At 38.1% G+C, this 18,271-nt stretch overlaps 2 long non-coding RNA genes across 5 annotated transcripts in view; one reads left to right on the top strand and one right to left on the bottom strand.

Annotated features, from left to right (window-relative positions):
* Nucleotides 1-18,271, bottom strand: part of LOC120371441 — a 62,066-nt gene that overhangs the window by 36,235 nt on the left and 7,560 nt on the right. The window contains exon 3 of one of the 2 annotated variants that reach the window (XR_005584350.1): nt 12,816-13,041. The exons of the other annotated variant lie outside the window; for it this stretch is intronic. This is a non-coding gene — a long non-coding RNA (uncharacterized LOC120371441). Of the gene's footprint in view, nt 1-12,815; nt 13,042-18,271 lie in introns of those variants that run through there. 2 annotated transcript variants of the gene reach the window in all.
* The window catches only part of LOC120371442, an 81,875-nt gene continuing 65,966 nt past the window's right edge, over nt 2,363-18,271 (top strand). For 2 of the 3 annotated variants that reach the window (XR_005584353.1, XR_005584352.1), the window contains exons 1-2: nt 2,363-2,461; nt 11,862-12,030. This is a non-coding gene — a long non-coding RNA (uncharacterized LOC120371442). Of the gene's footprint in view, nt 2,462-11,861; nt 12,031-16,763; nt 17,373-18,271 lie in introns of those variants that run through there. The other variant, XR_005584354.1, reaches the window with a different exon arrangement.

Raw genomic sequence — 18,271 nt, forward strand, 5'->3', positions numbered from 1 at the left:
CTTAATCACAAGACTATCCTTTCTCTTCCTTAAATCCCCTGCCTCATTCACTCAGCTTGATGTCCCCCCCTGGATCCCTTGTTATTAGCCTTTGACCTCACTCCTGATCCTGTTTTCTCTTTTGTTGTTCCCAGAAATCAATAGTAACCTGGGCTCAATTTTTCTGCACTCTTACCTGAGGGGTTGAGCCTTTAGTTTTGGGCAGACTTATATCCACCTGCTCCAGTACTACTAATAGTACATACCTTCCAACTTCCTATGAGGTTACAGTCGTAACCATAGGCACCAGAATTAGGAGTGCAGGGGGTACTGCAGCACCCCCAGGTTTTACATGGAGTCCCAGCTGCTGGCCCCGCACCCGGGACTCTGCTTCTTATTGGTGTGTATGTTAACAGGGTATTAATGCGGGGGGGGGGAAGGGACAGTAAAACTACTGCTGGTATAGAGGGTGTTCATATACTAAAACAGAAACATTGGATCAAATTCAAATTGGGTGAAAGTGTGCACTTCCTCAAAGTTGAATGAAGTTGCTACTGTGAATTTAGCTCACTGGGAGTGAGCACAGATATTGATATTAGGCTGGATAACTAATTAAGGACTGTAACCCAAGAATCTCTCAATGCCAAAGGAGTTACAAGAATATGCTGATTCTAGAATGTACATTTTGGTTCACAAAAGAATGTCCTGTGGGGTCTTAAATGAAAGCTAGGATCATTAATAATATTGTGAAAGTTTAATCTCTAGAAAGAGTGTTAGGATTTGTTTTATATGTAACTCCTAGTTTGTTTCCATTATCCTTACTCATTGTCTTAAATCTTTGATAATAAACTTACATTTTCACTATAAATATATCTCAGTGCTGTGGTATTAAGCAAGGTGCTGATCCTGAGCGGAATTATACAAGCTGCTGTGTACACTGTTCCTTTGGGGACAGCAGAGTTGGTATTTCTGGGAGTATTCAGTGGAGAACAGCTGGACACTACACAGGGTACACCATGTTTCAAGGTGGGTCAGGGAGAGGGGAGCCCCTATTGCTAACCTGCAGGACACAGTAAGGGCTGGCATAGCCCAGAGGTGAGTGCTTGGGTGGCTAACAGGCTGGTGTACCCCAAGAACCATCACAAAGACATTATTAAAAGCTATGTCCTGTTGATTTTTACCCTAAAGAGCTGTGATGAATAGTTTTATTTCATGATCAAATTTGGCAATGTTACTTGTCCTTTCTGAAAAAAAATCAATAAGAATAAAATTTAAAACTGAAAAAGGAATGCATTCTCTGCTATACTTAGTCGAAGGTAAAGCTTAGCTAATTATGGGAAATGTATATGTTAAAACTAATCAGAAAATGTTGGGGGGGGGGGTTTCCCTGAAGAAAATGTTGACTTTTAATTGAAAAAGAAAAAATGGAGAATTTTCATCTGAAAATTGAACATTTTTGGGTTTTGAGTTTTTGCGTGTTTTAGCAAAAAGTTGAAATTTTCTGTGGAAAACAAAGTTTCTGTGGAAATTTTTATTTTGTAAAAAATCCAGTTATCTATCAAACACCAATTTTGACAGAAAATTTTCAACCTGCCCTAATATTGTATTTGAAAAATTTCACAAAGTTCTTCCAATAAATTAATGACAATGTATTCACCTACATTCATAAGCAGGGAGACATATAAAAGAATCATCAAATAATAGCTTGCTTATGTTTGGCAGGGAGCTCTGACTAGCATCATTTTCAGTCATTGTCAACATCTTTCTGCATGTAGAAACCTGGAGGTTTATCATTATACCATCGAGTCTTAGAAGTATGTTTTACACAAGACCTGCTCTATTCTCATAGAGTTTAACCATCTACTTCAATGGGAGCAGGATTTTGCTCGTAATGTGACATTTCAGAGCTAATCACAAAAGGAATTGTTAATATTTTCTATAATTATTTTTCAATATCCGGACTGCATTGAATAATGTGTAGCTGCTTATTTTAGTATCAGTTTACCTGGGCACTTGGTGACTAAAACTTATTAAATAAATTCATTTTTAATTTTTTTATCTCCTAAATATGATTATAAATGACCTTTGATAAAGAGTTAACAGAGAATATGTCAGGAAACAGCTCAGAAAGAAAAGATTAAAAGCAAACAGTCTAGAGAGGTGTTTAATTTCAGTTTTCTTTGTGATATAAGAAATCTGTAAATTTTAAAGCCATCACGCCATAGTTACTTTTATCAGTAGGGCTCTTTTGTTTTGTTCTGCCACCTAATTCTTTTGATGACAATGAGTCCACAGTTTTCCAGTGACTGATTTCGATTTGCATGTTATTGTCAGTCTTTTATATTTTATCATATCTCCACTTTGGTTTTTATGCAGATCCTCACATCAAAACGCAAGGGCAGCTTCAGCTAAACAGCTGGCTGGATTTGCATGAAAATGGACTGCCCTTTTTCATTTGTTTGTTCTTTGGAAATTACAGTAGGTGAGTATCTGACTCAAATTTTCCAAACAAATAAAGATAAAACTTCACAGATATTAAACTGTGGAGCATTAAACTGTGTCATTTTACATATAAAAAGAAAAGGATTAGATAGTATTAGACTGTTGAGCTGACTGATGAGAAACAATGCAAGTGGCTGCCTGAAAATGAAAGATACAAAAGAAACAGCAGCTTCTGAAAGTTGAAATATTTTTTTAATTCAAATTCTAAATAATGGTATAAGTATTTTCCCCACAAACGCATAACATTTTCATCAGTGTAAGCAATCATATATTTAATGGCATTAAAATACCTTCCATAGTCATACACTTACAGGACTGCCCCCAAAATTGGGTATCCACTTACTTCACACTCTGATCTGTGGTATATCCAGAACCATGTGAAAATGTGACCAGAGGGCGATGACATTGAAATGCCACAATTGTTTTACACAGATATTCAGAAAGGGTGGACATAAAGGTATCTAGACATGGCTTTGGAATGGAATCTTTCATTTGTCATAAACCTGCACAGCCTTCCTATTTGCTTCTGGGACTAATTCAAGGTATGTTCACTTGAATTAAATCCTGGCAACCCAGAGAGCACCTCTCTCCCTGTGTAAAGCCCTGGCAGCTGAAGTCAGATGGAGTATTTGAACCAACACCACAGGTTTAAATATCGGGGGTCACCAGCTGGGCATTCTCGATAGAGGGCCCTTGATTCTGAATTTACTTCCCCATTAGCTTGAAAGGGAAGGGATCTGGCCTTGCACCATATCATAAAGGACCATTATTATCTCAGGGGTTGTGTAGAAAGAGAAATGGTGCTTAAATAGAATATCTTCAGCTGGTGTGAATTAGCATATCTCCATTGTTGAGCTACGCAAATGTACACCGGTTGAGGGCCTGGCACGTTATGTGGGTCTGATTAACAATAGAGCTCCTAAATTTTGCAGCATATGTTATTTGGATTCTATTTTAAAACATTTTTTTTTACATTGACCTCTTACAGTAGCTTCCTGTATAAATCCATGGACATAGACAACAGTAATTATAACTACTGGGCTCCTAGCCTCAACTATTGTAATGACCATTTAACATCTATTGTCATTCATTGGGAACCATCATTTTACTCAGTTGTGTACAAACCACAAAGAGACATGGTCTCTGCCCCAAGAAACATGCAGTTCAGGGGTTAGATTATAGCTCTAACAACTACTGCAACGTTAAGCAGTGACAGAGGTGTACAACACCAGTGGTGTGACCTAAGCATTCTAGCTGCAGAGAACAGAAGGAAGACTGGGTGAGTGAATGTAGTAATTCACCAGCTCTGAACCACCAAACATTTTGAAGGGGGCAGAGCCATGGCCAAGTCTGTCCTACACATTCTTGCTAGATTGTCTGCTATGGCTCTTTCAACTCATTTTTAGCACTGAGATTCTATCAGCCCCCTGTGCAGGTGTAGCCTAACCCTCATCTTGAGCATGCCCTGAAAAGCAGCCAGAATCTCGCTGTGGCTTAGGCTTGTAGAACTGCTTGGCTAATTGATACACCTAATAATGATCCCCTTTCAAAATCACGTAGGTATCACTTTGTGCCTGTCTGTCTGTGAGTTGGGGGAAATAGCTGTCATATATTACTTTGCTTAGTTGGTTGAAAGAAGTGCATTAGTGAGGTTGGATATAGTATGGCTATTACAACAATATTTAGCAAATGCAACCGTCCCAATCTAGTTTTTCTCACAGTATGACAAACTATTGATAAAAGAACGATCTTAATAAACTCTGGCCCTCTAAGCAGTTGGATTAATTGCATCTGTTTATATGACAGTGTTGTGTTTTTTAAACCTTTCGTAATACTGAGAGGACATCTTAAATTTCAACCAAGAAAAACAAATGTGGCTCTTTTATGTAAATATTTTATGTCTCGGTAGGTTTCGTGTTAAACTCCTGTACAGAGTTGCTGTGTATTATTGATAACATGGAACTGGACTTGGTGGATTTTAATGTCTTTTTTCATGTTTATAGGGAACATTTTGAAGCAGCAATTAAAATAATTAAGGAGGGTGAAGAAATCTTTAGCATGCAACAAAGATTTCTGCAGAATGTTAATTTCTGTCAAATAAGTGAATATATGCACAGATGCCTCCTGACAGAGGCTGTGATTTCTGAGTGCTTTGCATGCCAAATAACTTGTTTACCCCCTCAATGTTTGCCAAGTTTACTGTCAATTTACAAATAATTTCCATTTTGCTGTTTATTCTGCTGCCTTTTGATGGATATGTCTTCCAGACTTTTATCTTGCATGTAGACAAACTAATTAATATTTTCCCTTCAGGCAAATATTTTTTTCTTAGATCTAAATGTGGGTTAGATTCTTCTTCGTTTCCATATGCTTTGTTCTGTCAATCATTTCTGTTCTGTGTTACTAAAAATGTACCTCAGTGGATGTCATTTCTCATGTTTTACAGATCCATTTCACCTACATGTGTGTGTGTGTGTGTGTGTGTATTTAGAGAAACAGACAGATTCTGCATACTAAAGAAAAAAATACTAAGTTAAAATAACATCAGATTTGGGATTTAAGCCTTTAAAATCTAGTATGGTCTGTCTTGCTATTTGCTACAGTGTCCTTAGCTTGACCTCATTGTTCCTAGACATTGTTGTACATGTGGTACATAAGATGAACCACCGAGACGCGCTCATATAAGGTCTTATATACTTCAAATCTAGGTACTTTTAAAGATGTCCGACAGATAAATTTTAAAAAATATTCAGGGAGTAAAACATAAATGTAGATTTAACTATAGAAAACCCCCACCTATTATATAGGTTCCATGAAACCTTTAACAGACGGGAAGAGAATGTGATTTTATTTTTTGGTTGGTTGTTTTAGGTACTATACCTGTTTTATACAATAACCCTGTATATTAACTACGTGTCACTAAAAAAACAAAACAAAAAACCCACAAGTGTCAATTAGGTCTGAGTCAAGTGAGTAAATTTTCAAAACTTATTACAGTCATAGACATGTCTGTGCAAAATAACTTTGTTCCAAGCTCCTCTATTTACATAATGCTTGGAATTTCCTATATCTGGAAATATTTTAATGCTCCATATACTGCAGTATAAAGAATATAAGTCTGGCTTGACTTCTTCTAAAGTTTTTGCAGGTTACAGTATGTTTTGGGGCCAAGTCCTAAGACCCTTAAGTATTATGCACCGGTTCTGTGTATGCTTCTCTTTATGCATGAGTGTCTCATTGACTTGGCAGGATTGGGATGGTGGGAGTGAGACATTGCAGGAATTGAGGCAAAACTCCCAAAGAAGTCAATGGGAGTTTTGCCAGAGTAAGAAATGAGCAAGGATCTCATTGTTTTGTCCATGACTCTCTTTTAATGTATCAATATAATTGTCTGTGTTTCTTCTGTATTTTTAGCACATTAACCTGTGGGGCAAAAGTGTTTAAAAATAAAAATTCTATTAACCTCCCACCGCCCCATCCCTAAATCATGTACAGAGAGTTGGAGTAATACCAATAAATAACTCCCAAATGTAGCATTGTTGCACATACCTGAAGTGAAGTTGCCTCTTCTGAACCACCTTATTTACCAGTTAAGTACTTGACTGCCACCGTCAGCTAGATTTCTTTGGCAAAAGAGTGGCGTTTTGAAAACTACCAATTCACTGTCTGCATAAGTTAATGAGGTCCTTCAACAATGTTCAGTGATAGTGTAAACTCATCATACCGCAGTGCCACAAACTATAAATGGGATGTCCAGACAGGAAATCATCCACTATTAGAAATTTGCCAAACACCACAAGAAAAATAATCCATTGATGAGCAGAAAATCCATTCCAAGCTGCTCTAGACTGGTGGGTAGATTGTTTAGAACCATTGTGTAGAGCCTGTCAGTAATACCCAACAGTGGCATGATCAGAACTCAGAAAGGTGAGTTGAGGTAGCTCCTCGAGTATCCCTTGGTTCCCTCTGTTAAGGTTTTGTGGACTCTCAGCTCTCTCCCTTTCATTTGTGGCTGTAAGGTTAGAGAACGTTTGATGTATGGTAACTGCTGTGGACTTAAAGGGACACATTTTTAAAATGTGGCCTTTATTTTTTTACGCACAGCTTTGCACATTTTAGGCCTTTCTCATTTGTTTGCATAGTCGATAACATTTACATAAACCAAACTCATTAGGAGAAATAGAATGTACACATGCAAAACCATCATAGAATCATAGAAATGTAAGGTTGGAAAGTACCTTGAGAAGTCAAGTCCAGCCCCATGCACTGTGGCAGGATGAAGTAAACCCTAAACCATCCCTGACAAGTGTTTGACCAACTTGTTCTTAAAAGCCTCCAATGATGGGTATTCCACAACCTCTGGAAGCCTATTTCAGAGCTTAACTACCCTTGTTATTAGAATGTTTTTTTCTAAAATCTAACCTAAATCTCCTTTGCTGCAGATTAAGCCCATTACTTCTTCCTGCCCTTAGTGGACATGGAGAACAAATGATCACAATCCGCTTTATAGCAGCCCTATAGCAGACCACATTTCCCTAGCTTACTTATGAGAACATCACGTAGGACTGTGTCAAAAGCCTTACTAAAATCAACATACATCCTAGGCCAGTAAAACTGCCAAAGAAGGAAATTAGGTTGGTTTGGTATGATTTGTTCTTGACAAATCCATACTGGCTAGTCCTTATAATCCTATTTATCTTCCAGGTGCTCACAAATTGATTAATAATTGGTTCCAGTATCTATCTAGGTATCATTTAGGCTCACTGGGCTATAATTTCTAGAGTCCTGTTTGTTCCCCTTTTAAAAAAAAAAAAAGGTAGTATGTTTGCCCTTCTCCAGTCTTCTGGGACCTTACCTGCCCTCCAGGAGTTCTCAAAGATCAGTTCTCAAAGATTCTGTGATTGTTTCACCTAGTTCCTTAAATACTCAAGTATGAATTTCATCGGGTCCTTCTGACTTAAGTTAAACATATCTAAATATTCTTTGACCTGTTCTTTCCCTATTTTGGCTTGCATTCTTTCCCCTTTGCTTTAATATTAATTGTGTTGAGTTTCTGGTCACCATAAATGTTTTTAGTGAAGACTGAAACAAAATGGGCATTAAACACCTCAGCTTTCTTGATGTTATCAGTTATTAGCTCTCCATCTCTGCTAAGTATACAACTTACATTTCCCTTCATCTTTCTCTTGCTCCTAATGTATTCAGAAAATCAATTCTTATTGCCTTTTATGTTCCTTGTTAGGTGTAACTCATTTTGTGCCTCAGCCTTTCTGAATTTTTCCTACATACACCTCTACCTCGATATAATGCTGTCCTCGGGAGCCAAAAAAATCTTAATGAGGTGAAACCACATTATATTGAACTTGGTTTGATCTGCCGGAGTGCACAGCCCTACCCCCCCAGAGCGCTGCTTTACCGTGTTATATCCAAATTCATGTTATAGTGGGGTCGCGTTATATCAGGGTAGAGGTGTACTTGTGCTATTCTTTTGTATCCCTCCTTACCAATTTGTCCATATTTCCATTTTTGTAGGGTTTATTTTTTATTTTTTTTTAGGTCATGAAAGAGTACCAGATGGAGCTATATTGCCTCTTATTATTATTCCTATATTTCCATTGCATCAGGATAGTTTCATATTGTCTCCTTGAGAAACTGGCAGCTCTCCTGAACTCCTTTTTCCTTTAGATATTCTCCCCATGGGACCTTACCTGACAGTTCTCTGAGATTGTTAGTCTGCTTTTTTGGAAGTCCATTGTCCTTATTCTACTTATTCTCATTCCTTCCTTTCCTTAGAATCGTGAAATCTACCACTTCCTGATCACTTTCACCCAAACTGCCTTCTACCTTCAGATTCACTACCAAATCCTCCTTGTTGGACAGAATCAAGTCTAAAATGGCTGTCCATGAGTTACTTCCTCCACTTTGTTGAACAAAAAGGTGTCCCCAATACATTCCAAAAACATATTGAATATTTTGTGTTTGCCATATTACTTTTCGAACAGATGTCTGGGTAGTTAGTCCCCCATTACTACTAGATCTTGTGTTTTGGATATTTTTGTTCTAGAAATGCCTCATCCACCCCCTGTTCCTGATTTGATGGTCTATAGTAACACCCTATCATGACATCAGTTCCACTTTTTATCTTTGCTTAGAGATTCTCAAACGTTATGCCTCCCACCTCCTTCTGAACCTCAGGACAAGTGTATATATTCTTGATGTATAATGGAACACCTCATAGACTTTAAGGTCTGTCCTGCCCAAACAAGATATACCTCTCTATACTAATATTACAGTCATAACGCTTATTCCACCATGTCTATATTATGCCAATGAAGTCATCATTTTTTTAAGTACTAATACTTCCAGGTCTTCCTGTTTATTCCTCATACTCCTTGCATTTGTGCATAGACATCTAAAATGTTGACCAGACCCCCCCCACGGATTTCCTTCTCATTAATCATGGAAGTATAGAAGATGTGCCAAAAAATGCACATAGTTGAGACTGGTTTGAAGCCCTTTGAACATATCTGTCACAGGGAGCTATTCTGGTTGTATTGGCAACCTAAACAATGAGAAAACTGAGTCCAAAATGCTGGTTCTTCTCTACACAGTGATATTATCTAAAAAAACCAAAACAAAAAAAACCACTATTTTTTTTTCTATCTGGAAAATGTCATGCTTTATGACAGAATGCAGAGTGGACCTGGTAAATCTGATACCACTTATGGTATGGAGTCTGAATCCTCGATAGAGTTCTTCATCCAGCTGATTCTCCTGTAAGGGCAATCAAAAACCCATGGGCATGCATTTTGAATATAAAGAAGTCCTCACAGACTGAAGGGACTTCCCACGTGAGATGTCTTTTAATTATTTAACCATCAGCACTATTTTTCTGTCCAAGATCAGTCATTAAACTTAGTATTGGCAGAATTGTTTAATATGCCTCATACTCATATATTTCTCATGGGCCAGTATGAATTCAATAACCTCCAGCCATATTGGCCCAGTAATATTTTTTATTCTGTATCAGTGGTAGCCATATCCCCTTCAGAGCTTAAAAGGGGATGTGCAAAATGGATATGTTAAATCAATCACCTCAAGATGTGACATTATTGGAATCAAGAAGATCACTGGTTTGCAGAGTGAATGGTGATAACAAACTAATAGCATTTACAGACCCATTTGGATGCTAAATCTGCAAATAAAACAGATCTGCTTGGTGTGGAAAATGCTCTGACCCATTCCACTATATCATCCGTAGCCCTGATCCAAGGCCAATTTAAGTCAATGGCAAGATTCACTTTGGATCAAGCCCTAAAAGCTCACTATGATGAGTACCTGTTATTGAATAATTATGCATATTATGAAGACACAGGTGAGCAGGACCAACATGGGATCATGACAAGCTGAATTTCAAATGCTGCAACTCCTGGTATATCAGCATTCCCATCAGCATTTTCTTGAATAGTATAATAGGTTTCATGTTCGGTGGCATGAAGTGCAACTAAATATTTATCCCTGAAAACAAGGCCAAATATGAGAAATTGTATTGTTTCAACTGTGCTGGAATTTACTTTTGCAGCTAATCACTTGTAGGCTGCCCACAAGGGATTAATTCTGGGTTGATTTACATCCCATTGAAATTACTGGGCCAAATGTATCCCTTCTCTAACTCCTCTTACATCACTGATCTTACACCAGGTATGAATTAGACTCATTGATTTCACAAGGTACAGTGCAACACAGTAAGGTCTATTGGTTAAGAAGCAAGCAAGCTCTTTCCCAGGTTGTAAACATGAATACCAGTGTTGTCTGGAACACATGTAAGAATCATTGGTCTCAAATGGAAGATGCTAGTTCTTGAAGGATGGCATCGACTACGAAAAAAATAGCATCCCTTGAAAAGCCGTTATTCAGCATGGTATTTTGAATATCTTCATGACATGCAAAAACCAATAGGCATTGACTGGTTTTACAGAAGGTGTCAAAGTGCTGTTTGTCCACTGCCTGCCATCAATATCGAGTATTGCTCTAGCACCATTCATTTCAGTATGGAAACCAGGTTGAAACAAAGCTGCAGACTTTTGGGGGATGATCACAAGGTTTTGGTCACAGAAGCATGATATATTCGAGGCAGAGAACATATCTGTAGGTGCCCAGTTCTGCTCAATTTATACTACTGTAACAAAGCATAATATGGCAGATCCAGGTTTGTTTCATATACAGATCCAGCTTCATTGTCTTTCCTGACTGGTTTTGCAGTTCTTTCTTCTCTCTCCATCCTTCAGGTTGTTTGCCTGGCCTTCCTGCGTTATCCTCTGTCCTCTCTCATAATCCACCCTCTGGAATTCTTTAATCCCTTCTGATGCTTTTTCCATCCCTCTCAAAAGTTCTCTACCTTGTAAACCCATTGAAAACTGGCAGGCCATCCAGCTGCTTGTAAGCATCCTCTGACAATCTCCAGCCCTTCTGACCCTTGCAATACTCCTTCCCTTTTATCTACTCCAACTACCTCCTCAGCTGTCTTCCCCTTGCTCTATCCAACAGTCCCCTGTCCCTAGTAGCCTTCTTCACTGCTCCTCAGAACCATTCACAGCTCCTGCCAAAGTCCATATAATGATCCCCAAAGGGATCTCAGACTTCAGATGCTGAAGCTAAAGTGTACATTGTCTAATGCATTGTGGACTGTAAGAGATGAAACAGTTAGATGCTTTTGTTCCTTTGGCACACTACTCAAATTCCCAGCAGATAATTATGAACGATAGATTAAAATGTGTTTGGTATATATCATCGTATGGAAAAAATCTTATGGAAACATTAAGCAGCCTGTCATTCTAAGGCTCTTGTAAACACTGTTTTGTAGGAACAACCTATCTGAGATTACGTAAACTCAATATTGATATTAAAAAGATGTACTATGCTGTTCCCAACTAACTCAGTGGAAAGTACATTTTAAATTACAAAGAATTTGCATTTTATGTGAGCCCATTTTCTGATTTATATACTTTTTCTTGTCTTGTTTTTGTTCAACATTTCACAATACTTTGTCCTTTCAAAATGTAATGAAATCTTGTTAGATTCTACCCAGCCATGTTTGGCTGAATGGGAATATTAATACCAGCTATTGGTATCTTTATGTTAAAATTTGATTTATTGAGCAAGTGGCACATAATCTGTGGGGGGAATACCTAGAGATAACACCTTGAGATGATTAATTGTGTTTACAATGCATTCCTGTAATTATTTACAAGAACATTTATGCATGAGTTGCTGCCCTGGTTCAAAAGAATAACTCATCAGATTGTCAAGCTTTCTGCTCTTGAGTATTCTAGTTAATTGCTATCTCTGCTAGTTGGGTCTCATAAAACCTTCCTCCACAGAGCTGAAAGCAGAATTTCTGGATCTTAGTTCTACGTGTAAAGATAACCCTGTTCATCAATGGGAATGTCAGTTTTTCCATTCAAGAGGGAAAGCCAAAATATTTTTGGAAGCATGAAACCTACAATAGATGGATGCGATGTCACCAACGGAGCTTTCTGGTATCATCAGGTATAGCTTTTTTAATGGGCTAAAATGATAATGTACTAACAAAATCGGTCAGGTACACTGCAGTTAATTTTATTGATTTCAAATAACAGATCAGCCACATGAATTTTCCTGCATTTAAAAAGAATAAATAGACCCCCCTCTTACATTAGTGTGTACTTTTGTATTGCATTGTCATTTGTAAGCTAGCTATCAAATGGAAGGATAGTTGGGGGATTGGGTTCCTCACAACCACCTGTGTTTATTACCAAGCTAGTAATAATTGTGTAATTCAGCCTTTTGGAATTATATTTGCCCTTACATATTCTCACACATAGACATATGCACATACTTTTCAATTGCACAACCTGGTGCATTTTTTGTTTGTTTGTTCAGTCGCCAATTTTGAGAGTTAGTTCATAACTGAGTTTACTGTAGTTACAGAAGTAATATCCTGCCAGGAAGTAGTTGACAATGTTTAATAATTCCTGGGGTTATTTCTGCTCCAACCCACGATCATAATTATACAAATGTTTCAGGTGGTATTTTTCAGTACAAATCCTGCTTTGCAATTTTTTTCTTCCTGTTGACAGTATATTGGTCAGAATACAAGGGAAACCAACCTATTTGCTAGTTTAATTAAAGATGCCAGTAAAATCCTTAAGGTTTGCCTGGGAAGGAGCAGATTTACTTGCTGCCTTTATGCACACTGTGGGATTTAAACATTTTGAGAATTGCTTTGGTGATTTTTCCCAGGAGATAAAAGAATGGATTAAGTGAAGTAGTTTCTGACTATAATTGGTCTGGTTTAGACACTTAAAAATAACTTTAAGGAATAAGAAAATACAAAACAAGTTTTGAAGTAGGGATTTAACATTTTTTTTCCTGGCTATGTTTATTTCAGCTTTGGTGTCTCATTGTGAGCTATCAAAGTGTGTTGTACACAAGGTAGTTTATATGTACTTTAGCTGCTCTGAACAGCGATCCAGGCAAAGAGGACAGATGTCTGACGGAGAAGAAACAAAAGGCCTAAATCTGAAAAAAAAACAGTGGGGGGACAAGGAAGGGAGACAAGTGAAAAAAGGTTTTCAGTCTTTTGATGGGTTATTTGTTCTTTTCAAACAAACTAAGCCGTATGTGATTGTAAACTTTCCCAATATTTTTGACCACCCTTAACAAGCTGAGATATTCCAAAAAAAAGGCTCACACCACCTGTTGCTTAGGTGTTTCTGGCACAATACCTTTGTGGCTGGCACATTTATGCTGCTCCTTTTCGTTGGTAAATTCAATCAGTAATACACATGGGGCATTACAGAAAAGCTGTTCTGTGTATTTTCTAGTCAAACACATGGGATCTTCTTTTTGCCTCCCTTTGTTTCAGGATATGTGGCCAGCCAGTTGCAAGGAATTGCAGCCAAATGATTCATGTCATACTCATTTAACAAGACAAAGGTAGTTTTGGCACAAATCAAAACCATTAGTCTCCAAGACCAAAACTAACACCATAACCTCCTCACAGTGTCAGCTCTTATCATGCAGTGCTTATTGGGAGAATCCATGAACAAGCATTATCTAATACTTCATAAAAATGTAGCAGACATCTTAATAGCTCTGCCAGCTTCTGGCTAAAGAAGTTAAATCTTAACCATTAGTAAGGTGGTCACATAGATGCCTCAAAAGTTACCTCTGGGGAAAACTATAAAGACCAAAGAAGAAAGGAATTCTTACAAATAATTTTTGCTCAGAAATATATCCAGTAACATCACAAATGAAGTGTCATCAGCAATAATAAAAACTGGACTCTAATCAAATAAAATCTATCTATACACCTATACAGACATCTAATATGAAATGGTAGCATATTGACAGACTTTTTATTTTTTGTCTAGAAGGAGCGGGGCTAGAAAGTTGGTTCCTCTGGGCCATAATTACAAAGGTATTTAGGCAGAATTCCCTAGTGGGAGTTATAAAAGTGCCTAAGCAGGTTATGTGGCTAAGTCACATTGAAAGTAAATGACAATGGGAGTTAGGTGTCTAAACTCAATCTCACTAGATGCCTATCTACAGCGTTGGGTGCCTAAATACTTCTGTGAATCTGGCCCTTTGTGTTTTTCACAATCTCTCTGAATGGACAGAAAGGTAGCAAAGAGTAAAAGCAAGAATGATCAGTAGCTAGATTCAGATGATGTGTGGCAAACTTCCTTGCCTTCCAAACTATGTCCTCTGACGCCCCGGGACAATCACTTTTGCCAATGAGATAGTGGTGCAGTAGTTTTCCAAATGGCATTTGAACTTTCAGGTATCTGGAGTATGTAATAAAGAGAGTTGTGCGCAGACAGGTAATTCGATTTCACAGAGGATTTAGATATTCTGAAGTTTTGTTTTGTTCCTCTGAGGAACAAAAAAGAAAAAATCCAAAATTCTCCACGAAAGAGAATGTAGCCTCTGCTCCGGAACAGTCTGCCCAGCTGGCAGTCCCAGAGCAATAGATCCTGGAAGCTCTGGGTTCAGGGGCAGTCCACGTGGCTGGCTGCCCTGGAGCTGCAGAACCTGGGCTGCCGAGGAGCTGGGTAGGTGAGCTGTCAAGAAACCAAATAGGTTTCTGATGGAAACCTACCTGGTAGGCAGGGTTCTATTGGAACATTGATGTAATGGAGACATCTACACTAAACGTTCTGATTTCACTGATCTGGCAAATTCTGACACAACAATGTTTCATCTGAATTTTTCCAACCAGCTCTGGTTGTAAGGCAAAAATTAAGTGGAATCATTTCCACATACACCTAGCAAAAAACCTAGACAAACTGATACCACAATAGAAAGACTTTTAGGATTTAAGAGGACTTGTTCCCATTTATATCAGATTTGAATCTAACCCCCTAACAGTCCATTTTATTATTTATTTTAGTTGTGTAGTGTACACTTTTAATTTTATAAAAGTGCCTAGAGCATGTATATTAAACAAATGCTTAAATAAATTAATCTGCTTGTGCAGTGATAACATTTTTAATATGAGATCCTCACAATTAGAAACATATTTGAAGAAGACATGTTAAAAGGTGCTGAAATGTTCTTGAAGAAATGCCACATGTTGCTGGGGGCGATCATGAAACATTTCCATATAAAATACTACATAAACACACACAAAATATACATATATGCAAGCAGAGTGAGTGTGTGAGTGATACAGTAGTGGGGATTATTGGCAAGTGTTAATGTTATTGAACTTAAAGGTTATCTCTTGGTCTTGGGTCCTATATACAAACAGTGATATCTCAATCTCTATATCTCCAGAATAGTAAAAATGGATATGCATTCTATACATTTCAAAAACTGTAGGGGTTATTTATATGCAGCACTTGATAATTATTTCCAGCAGAATGCCATAACTAGGTACAGCTGAACCGCTGGTTTAAAATATAACAATGTGAAATAAATATAAATTTCCTTAATCATACTGTATTCATTTCCATATAGAAAGCTGTTTTCAACACTGAGGAGAAAAATTCAAAAATATGAAATCTGCAGTCCATATCAGTGATATCTGATTTGTGTATACATCTATCTACCAGATACTTCTGGTATATTTGTCCTTCTAATATCTATACATGTTTGTTTTTATAAGTGTCTGTCTGCCTACCTAAGCATCTCTTACTGAAATGCCCCCATAAAATCTTCATGGACCGTACACAATATCATCAGAGATACAAGCCTATATCGATACAATTCTGGGGGAAGGATACTCTTTCTGCTTTGGAAATATGATTAAAATGGTCCATTAATTGAGGATCTGAACTAAAGTCCATTAAAGTTAATGGAAAAACTCTCACTAAATTCATGGGCTTTGTTTGGATCAGGCTTTACAATGAAAGTTGGGCTAATCTCTCAAAATTAGAAGAACCAGGGCAAACCTGCAGGGTCAAGAGCATAACCTGCCACACCAACGGAGATGGCTGCTTTTTGTTCAAAACTTCAGTGGCTTTTTTTCTAAAATTAATTTTTGGCGTATTTTTTCTCAATTTATTTTGATTCTTTTGGCAACAAACCAAATACTTTAAGGTTTTTCTTTATTTTTTTTCCTTTATCTTCCTTTGAACGGAAGAAGGGAGAGTGGTTAAAAAGGGAAAGAAAAATTTAGCCATTTTGCCACTGAAAAATGAGTTGTATGAAAGGAGGGAGGCGCTTACCATTTTCCAACCAGCTCTTAAAAACGGTAGCTGAACTCTGAAGTGACATCATTTTTTAAACTTGATTCTGAATGGTTCTGAGCTATATGATGAAGTCCTCTCTTACATGAGTAGCTACAACAAAGTTATTCCAGTAATCGTATGAACAGAAAGAGTTGACTTATATAGAAGTCAAGGGCCTGGCCCTGAATGAGGGCGAACACAAGCGAGTCCCACTGAGAAATATGATTTTTAAGTAAATTGGAATAGGAGGTGCTCAAAACTTCACAGGATCAGACACTTGAACTCTCTGTTCTGCATTTACTGGAACAAAGCATTTATAACAATTCTGGCAAGGGAGACTAGGTTGTGCTCTCATTTACTGGATCAGGCTTCCTTCTCTTGCATAGTAAAGTTATTTGAATCACAAGCAAAATATTTTTATCTTAATCTAGCTAATAATGGACATTTGTCCACATCATACAACTACATCACCATTTTCTCCCAAATAAGGTGAAGAATAAGTACATTGTATCAAGCAAGCTTTCATGTTGCCTACTTGCATTATGTCCTCTCTGAGTGACATCAGGATGTAACTTTCACTACAGATTCACAATCCAAAAATCCATTGATATCAGTGGAGAGACTCCCATTGTAAGCCCCACCCCAGTCTAGAACCCAGGCCTGCCAGAAAGCTGGCATCTCCATGCCACCTCCCAGCAGCAGCTGTAACAAGCTTGTGCTCCACTGCTTATGACCCACTGGGGACACAGACTATGGGAAATCCCACCTCAAGGGGTTTGACAGGCAGCAGCCATATGGCTCCCCATCCTACATAAACGTAAGGGGTGTTCCAGGAAATATCCAGGCAACAGTGCAGACTTCCTGTAGCTGCCATAACCATTTCTACTCTTGAACTCCTGGCTTTGACCTTGGCTTGATTTGAACTTCACCTCCTGCCCTGGATCCTGGAACCTGACTCACTCTGACCCTTGGCATCAACCCTGTCTTGGAACCTGACTATGAACTCCACTGCTACTTCCGGCCTTAGGGTTGACCCTGCTCTGATCCTTGGTCCCAACTGTCCTTGTTAGAATCCTGACACCCATTGATTTCAAGGAGTTTTGGATTAGGTGCCAAGTGCCTAAATTTTTTTTTTTTTTGCATGTGTGTGTGAAAAAGGAGGCTAGTTCTGGACAGGTCTGTATTGAACGTACAAGCTAAGCTAGTGATAATTCATATCTGATAAGCAGTGTGGTGTTTTCTCTTCACCTATTTGATGTATTTCTGCTGACTGCAAGATAGCCATTGGTATATACTGTATTGGGTATTTACACATGGGCTTGACAGACATATAAACCCAGGGCTTAGAATCAAAAGGGTACTTCTGCAGTAGTGCTGTCAAAAACCATGGCCCTCAAGCTGTCTGCAGATTCCATAATATGAAAAACAGTCAGGAGAAATGAATCTATGTTGACAGTATTGTTTGATCTAAATTTCAAAGGGAAAATTGAAACCATGCTTGGGGTGCATGGAGGGTCTGTAAACAAAATAATCCACACCATGCCATCTTCCTCCAGATCCCCTCCTCTTGCCTCAATTTGAGATTTTGAAGCAGTGCAGTAAATTAGACAACTCAGCAAATGAGTTATCTAATTTAAAATATGAATGAATTTCTTGGGGGTGGGGGAAGGGAGGGAGAACAATTGGAAATCAGGGACTGTGGCAGCCCTATCTGTTGTCCAAAGTGGGAGTCCCAATATCACACTAATCCTCATTTGTAGGAAGCAATAGAGGAGTGTGGAATGTGGCTTCTTTAGAGCTAACGGTCACAGTAAAGAGACAGCATAATTCTCTCTGTGATACAGCAGCCAAATACTTGCAGACTAACAATACTGTACAAGCTCAGGAAGGCCATGTATTCTATAAAGAGAAGAAGAGGAGGACAGCATGTCTGTAATGCTCTACAGTTAGCATTTTACTAAATGTAGTGTGTGCCCAAATTCTGTTACTGGCATACGCAAAGACTGAGCACGCAAAAAGGTATGTGGAAATTTGGAGCCAGATTTTGAAAAAAATGGCCCGTTATGTATCAAATA

This window comes from Mauremys reevesii, linkage group 9, assembly GCF_016161935.1.
Source record: "Mauremys reevesii isolate NIE-2019 linkage group 9, ASM1616193v1, whole genome shotgun sequence".
Classification (NCBI taxonomy): domain Eukaryota; kingdom Metazoa; phylum Chordata; order Testudines; family Geoemydidae; genus Mauremys; species Mauremys reevesii.